This window comes from Xenia sp. Carnegie-2017, unplaced genomic scaffold (genome assembly GCF_021976095.1).
Source record: "Xenia sp. Carnegie-2017 unplaced genomic scaffold, XeniaSp_v1 HiC_scaffold_22, whole genome shotgun sequence".
NCBI classification, from domain to species: domain Eukaryota; kingdom Metazoa; phylum Cnidaria; class Anthozoa; order Malacalcyonacea; family Xeniidae; genus Xenia; species Xenia sp. Carnegie-2017.
This window is the reverse complement of record NW_025813485.1, coordinates 2817524-2824842: the sequence shown is the minus strand read 5'-3', so window position 1 is coordinate 2824842 and position 7319 is coordinate 2817524. Positions and strand designations below refer to the sequence as shown.

At 32.1% G+C, this 7319-nt stretch overlaps 2 protein-coding genes across 3 annotated transcripts in view; both read left to right on the top strand.

Moving 5' to 3' along the window:
- Positions 1-3281: 3281 nt before the first annotated feature.
- The window catches only part of LOC124446737 (isoaspartyl peptidase/L-asparaginase-like), a 22032-nt gene continuing 17994 nt past the window's right edge, over positions 3282-7319 (top strand). The window contains exon 1 of the mRNA XM_046997613.1: positions 3282-3380. The gene's annotated coding sequence lies outside the window, so the exon portion shown is untranslated. The remainder of the gene's footprint in view (positions 3381-7319) is intronic.
- The window catches only part of LOC124446736 (isoaspartyl peptidase/L-asparaginase-like), a 7169-nt gene continuing 3853 nt past the window's right edge, over positions 4004-7319 (top strand). The window contains exons 1-3 of one of the 2 annotated variants that reach the window (XM_046997609.1): positions 4004-4085; positions 4535-4616; positions 6174-6303. The gene's annotated coding sequence lies outside the window, so the exon portion shown is untranslated. The remainder of the gene's footprint in view (positions 4086-4534; positions 4617-6173; positions 6304-7319) is intronic. The other variant, XM_046997611.1, reaches the window with a different exon arrangement.

Below are 7319 nucleotides of genomic sequence, written 5' to 3'. Positions count from 1 at the left end.
AATTTGTTATTAAATAAGGCTTAGAGCATGATTGCGTGTGTTCTATGTGATTTAGATTCCTAAGCATTTGATAGAAGTTTGAGTGTTTATCTCACGAGGGACTCCAATAGGACACAAGTGATCATGCTCTAAACATCGTAGAACATGTCCTAAGCCTCAAGGGTGTCAATTTTCAATTAGCAAGAGCAGTTGAACTTCTGTGCTTGTATTAAAGATACATGCACATAGCTGACATTCATGAGCGTAGCATATAATGATTAGCCATTGAAGTTTTAGTAATTAACTCGTTTCCATAAATGTCACCTCTTTTACAACACCTGTATTGCAAATCACCTTTTAAAGTAAAATTTTGTCAATCATTATCATTAGTTTTATGATCCAATCGGCTTTTTTGATGTAAGCCACACGTCACAGCAAGTTCGTATTTACATAAAATAATTCTTCAAGTCATCCATCTTCTATGGAATGGATTTCAGTCTTAGAAGTAATAAAAACCCACCTTATGTTGTTTTTTAGTATTATAGTAAGGTTATATTATTGACATGCTTCTTTCATCCACTTATGCAGTAATATATAAGTAATATAGCCAAATGTATTATGTATGACGCTGTTTTGAGTAAGAACTTTACATGGTGGTATCAACTTTTAATGCAGTGCTTTCGTCGTTTGGTTATGATTTTGAACGTCGGTTTATGTGCTATGATATTGAACATTATGGGATGAATATTGATCGTTTTGTTTTAAAGAATGGTAAATAGCTGTCGTGTTGGTTTGTGAAGTGCACTGTAGACCAGACTTTTTAATATGAATTACAAGACTCGTGGCTTGTGCCGAAATATAACTAAAACAGAATTTTTTACCAAAAACCACCAGAGAAATAACTTTCACATTCAGTCATACAAAACCGAATAAGTCATATAAAAAAAAACTTGACTAGACTGAGACAAATAGAAACACTTGCATGAGTTTTGTGCATGTTTGATTCAGTAGTTTGATATTTCTGCCAATATTTTCACAAACGTTATTTTTTCCTTATGATGAATAAACAGAGTACTAATTATTGAAATTCTATTTACCACGAACACTAAGCGGAGTCCCACAAAAGACCTAGGCCTCTGTCTATATCGAAAATGGTTAACTATCACAAGAGCTTTGTGGAGGGTTGGTTGAAACTTAATTTTTAAAACTTAATTTTGTTCATGTAACTCCTTCCAGGGCCGTTGCAAAGTGATCACAATGAGATGTGTGGGGGTGTTGAATGTCAAATTGCCGAGTGGCAACATCGTCATCATACATCCTGTTGAATCCAAATTGGGAGCAATTATTTTACGGTCGACAGCCAGTTCAAAATCAAAATAACCCACTTTTGATCAAAATGTTTAGGTTACAAATATACAATGTAATGTTTAAAAATAATTCTTTGGATTTGCCAATAAAAATACAATAGCTTACTCAGACCAATAGGCAAAGTTTAAATTTGTGTATTTGACTTCCCAATGGGGGTAGTAAGTAGAAAACTTTTTAATTATTTATATCTTCCTGCCGATTTTGTTTTACAAATTTGCCAACATTTGCCGACTAACCAAAATTTCTTTTTGGGGGGGGGGACACATCTCAATTTGTCCTATTCGTCTCATATTGTTCTTTCTATTATAATGTCAAAACTTAATTTTTTCCCTGAATATTTGCTGGGTTTTACAAAATAGGCAAAAATCAAACCAGTGCTGGTACATTAATTTCTTCGTAAATATTGAAGTCATAAAAATTTTTCTTTCCATATCTATATAGCTGCTCTAGAAAAGTGACACTTCAAAGAATACCATTGTAAATTTTTATTCAGTTCATGAGATATAAAGGTATGCTTTACCACTAGCATTTTGCTAGATCCAATAAAAAACACACGCAGATAACTCTTCTTGGCTCAATTATAGCTATGTTCTCAAGATATAGCTATTTATCTGCCAACAGAGAAAAAAAACTCGCAAGCTTCAAGTTTGTGCCATAGTGTCGATTTCTTATTTCTTGTAATTTCTGTTCTTCTTCAGAGCAGTAAAATTTGTAAAATTATTTTAATAGTCAGCCAATAGGTACATACAAACCATCAGAATTATCTACGGGAAGCCCACATGAAATGCATATTCATCAGCTCTCTGTATAATTCAATAGTGTATCGATAATAATGTTGTGTCTATATGCATGTATTATATCAATGATAAAGATTCCTTCAAGTCTATTTTACCCCATAAACTTGCAAAAAAAATTAGGATTGACGCAACATTTGACAAGATCTTCCCACGCTGTTGTCCATTTAAAAAGAAATATTTTGTTCCTAGCTTTACCAAGCATTTGAAAATGATCCAACTCTCTTTTATTTTCCGTTATATTTTTATGATATAGCTAACTTTAACTAACTTTTTTATTTACATTCAAAGACCACCGACCAATTCAATGCAAGGTCTGCATTTTTCACATGAAATAGTCAAAACTACAAACTAACGGATAACAGATTTTATGCCGCTAATAATGGCTTGCCATACTGTGGGCAATTTAAAAAAGTTTTTTTTAGCTCGTGGTGATATTTTGAATATAATATTAAAGTTCATAATATATTTTTCCTTCCCCTAATCTGCTACTGTTCATATCATGTGATGTCTGGTGAATGTTTGACCGTAAGCTCGCGGGTATTTAGAATACAAGGACACGTAAGAGTTACTAAGATTCTCATAGTAGAGAGAGGTTACCGACCGCCGAAGTTGGGTGCAAATAAGTTATTTGAAACCTGAAAGGCAAAAGAAAATTGTTAGGCGACCCCCATAGCCCTCCTTGTTATGCGTTTCCAGTGTGATATGATCTTTGCAATTTAACGTATGTCAATTAACCTATAGGTACCGTCTGTCTTAACGTGTTTTGTTTTTCCACAGTGGTTATACCGGTGCGTCAGATTTTATCCGAAGATGGATAGAAATAAATGAATTATATTTTTGTTCTCTCCAAAGGAAAAAAATATTAAAAACAGACATATACCGCTGGAATTTCTATTTTTGTTTAACAAAGTAAAAGTTTTTAAAACCGTAACAAGTTGTGAGGTACTCGATTTGGATTGCGATCTTTGTGAAAAACGAATTTTAAATCGTTCTTGGAGATTCAAAGAAATCAAATCCACCCTAAACGAACTTCAATGAACTCAAAAGTTCCATCGATGTTTATAGTTTATATTTCTATATAAGTTAAAGCGATCAGCATGAGGGCTGAATAAAATATTTCAAAATATAAAATGGTATTTGCATGTTGCTCTCCTGCAGAAGAATAATTTCATTGAACGATTGAAGTGTATGAGGAACAAACAGATGTTTCAGGTCTATATCGTTATAACAAGGAAGGTACGTACAGGTGTACATATATTGAAGGAAAACAATTCATCTGCTAGTTGAACAAGTTTATGTAATAAGGTTATCACATTTTCCGTTGTATGCCACACATCAACGATTATAAAGATGAAATATATTAATTATTGACTTGCTTTATTTGACAAAATTAAATATCTGTTAAAGAGGCTTCTAAATTTTCAGGATTGACATCAACTTTTTTCTGCAACTGAACATCTAACTAATTTATGACATTATTTAAGAATTAAGAAAGTTACATATTGCTGTTCCATTCCAAAAATTCCATTCTTGTCATGCAAAATTTTATCTTGCGTCATTAGTGTAATAAAACTCGTCGATATCGTATATAGAATACAAAAACTTTTGGGAAGCATGCCGCTAGTTCTTGAATAAGTTGAATTTCAGTTGTTTAAGTTCTCATTATGCAATTGCTTCATACTTGGTCATAGTTGCTTCATGCTTGGTCGTCAACTAACATCGAATTTGTCAAATCACTCCATCTTATCTCAGAGTAAAACCAAATTTTCGCCTCCTATAAATAAGTATTTTCTTTTTAAATAAACATTTTGAAGGAGTCAACCGTGTGGATTTTGTTGGTGTTACAAAAGAATTATTAGCGTTGCTGTTCTTAAATAAATTCTCATATCTCTAATATTTTGGAATAAAATAAAGGCTTACGTTAGTTAGGTATTTTTTGAGGTAACATTCAGGAACCAATAGTTGTTGGTTGCTTTTTCTTAAATTTGACATCGTATGATAGAGTTTCGACAGAAGATAATTTTGATAAAGTAAATGGTTTGAACCCGGGAGTATCGTTACATGTTTGTAGATGTATATCGTCCAGGTCAGTATAGTCCTGAGAAGGACTGTTTTTGTTGTGTTGTTGTCGATAACTTTAGCGGTAGTCATTTTCAGAGTCAAATGAGGAGTAAACGTCAGGTTAGCCGTATTTGTCTCAGAACTATACTATAAGAAAAATAATCAACTCTTATTTTGAAATTTCCTCTTATTTTGAGTAAATCCAAAAAGGCATCATTCGCACTCAATAAAAAGTATGTTATTGTATGAAAGTAAAACCATGATAGCTATGTTAAATATGTAGTTTTTAAGTGGGTTCAGTGAGCAATATGAATATATGTTAACTCTAGCTGCAGGAGAGTAATTTTATTAGACAGCAAGTGAATTGACAGCAACACACACAACATCCTTATTCTTGCTCCACCGAGGAAGGTACGTAAAGTCCGTCACACTTACTGATCAATTATACACAAGTTGAACAAGTTTATAAAACAAATTTTTGACGAATTTCTTTGTATACTACATGTATATCAGTAAGGATGCAATACAATAATTATTAACTTAAATAATTTGATTCAACCAAATATCTTTACGATAATTTTCTTTTTGGAGATTCGAAGAACAACGTTCATTTTTTCATCTGCATTTTTCTTAATTCATTTTTTGCAGAATAAGAAATTTTTATAATTGCTCCATTCCAAAAATACGATTCCTGTCGGGCAAAATTTTATTCGGGTCAATAAAGTCGTAAACTGCAAGCTGAATTTTACAAAAAGACTGAAATAATCGATCTCATAGAAGAAACTTTTCCTTCTATCAATTTAAATATTTTTTTGATGCCTGATAAATGTGTATGTCTGTGTAAAGTTTTGATTGCAATTCTACTGACCACTTGAGAGGACTGCGCACTGTTTGTATCACAAATGGTTACCTATCACAAGAACATTGTGTAGTGTAGGTTAAAACTTAATTTTTAAAACTTAATTTTGTGCAAATGATTGCTTCGTTTCAGACTGATTCGTAGAGTAATTTCTTACTTCTAGTTTTATGAAATTGACGTCTTGTTTCAGAAGGTTGCAAACTAGCGCGCGAGCTTTGCGAAGGAAATCATTTTCAATCCTTCTCAACGAGTGCACAATAAGAATTGTGTAAAAGAACCAACCATGTAACATCTTTATATTATACGAGTATTAAATGGTAGATTACATAGTGATTGAAATTTGTTGCTCAAGTGTAGACGCAATTCCAACGTTTCAAACAATCATTTAATTTACAATTTTAAAAATAACACATGTGAATTTTTCATGGTGACAAAATGTTTTTCCCATCATTTCTTTCTTAATTGTATGAAACGCAATCCCTCTTACGAAAGAACTAGATTCCTTTTCTCCCGTTGTATGTTTTTTCTTGCCAACAGAAATGGAATAAATTTGCTTAGATATTAATTGAGTTTGAACTTCATGTTTCGACGATAAAATTAACTGAAGAAGTCAAATGTCCTGCAGTTTTTTCATCATTTTTATTACATTTGTGATGAATTTGCTTAGGATTGTTTTTCGGGAAAACTACGACGCCGTTGATAAATAAAATTAAATAAAATTGATTTTGTTTTCTTTAATTTTAACGTTGTCCACAATGGGCGGTAAAATTGTATGTTTAATCAACATTTCGTATAAAATTGTAAAATAATCAAATAAAATACAACATTCAATTTGATTCCGTCTTAATTTAATCTTTTATAAATTTACTTAATTACTGATTTCATGGTCATAGACTGGTAAAGCAACTGTCTAAACTTTTAAATTAGTTTCAATTCAACATTTCAAAACAATGATAAATTCCGATAAAACAAAGAGTTGTATATTTAATTCTGTTCAAGAGAAAGCCGTCTGCGATCAGCATAGCATGATAACTGTGTGAAATGTGTTGTTTTCAATGTGCTCACTGAAAAGTGCAAAACGATTTAAAGTATTTCAACTCAACCCACAGGAGAGTAAATTCATTTGGCAGTCAGTAAAATAAGATCAACAGACAGAACAGAAGCTCCTTTTCCATCTCGTTCAAACAAGAAAGAAACGTACATTTCCTTTCAGTCAGTACAATACGGAAATCAAGAAAGGTACGTACAGTCGTACAATCGGGAAACCAACCAATTACACTTCAAACCAGTTTATATTATATATTAACGTTTATCACAGGCTCCTAAACAATTATACAACACATTAATTATTGTAAAATTAAAATATAGTATAACTGTTGACTTGACTATGATTTGTTACAAAAATATCTGCTGAAGAAAACTTTCGAAAGTCTTTTAAGCAAGAGTTTCGGATAGCAGCGTCAATTCTTCTTTGCCAACTGATTTCGGTTAATATATATCAAAATAAGAAACTGATATAATCGCTTCATTCCAGAAATTACACTCTTGTTTGGCAAAATTTTATCTTGGTCAGTGATTACTGTAGTCAGAATCATTGCAGTCCGTCTACTGGAAGAATTTCGGTAGTTTAATCTTAGAAACTTTAATTAGTTTCAGGGTAGAACACTGAGGTGCAAAGGGGTGCTGATTTTTTTTGTCTCACGAATAAATAGTCTTTCGTAAAATATTTGTAATTTTGCTCTTTGTTTGACAAGATTTGCCTTTGATGTTGTCAGAAATTTTTGATAGTAAACGAGAGGGCGAGACCTATCGATAACAGTGTCACATGACATGTCTGCGCATGCGTAGCAAGTCAGTAATCATTGTGAATGGCAAATAATCGCAAGAATCGTTTTATAGAAACTAATTTTAGACATTGGACGCCGTTACAGATTGTTAAATATATATTATCTTTGAATGCCTAACGCATTTGTCTCTAAGCTACGTTGATCATGGATTCATATTGATTTTACAAATACTCTGATTAATTCTAACAGATTTCAAACGCGTTTTTATATTAATTAAGGGATGTTTAAAATGCAAAATATTCAAATTTCTAAAGAAGACACAATTCTTTAAAGATTTTCAGTTTCTAATCGCTACTACCGGGCTAGCCCGGCTCATATGAACAGGCCCTAAAATTTAAAATGGCGTCAATCGTGATTACATGTCTCTGAATGCTTAATTATAAGACGATAGATAGTTGAAATTTAAGA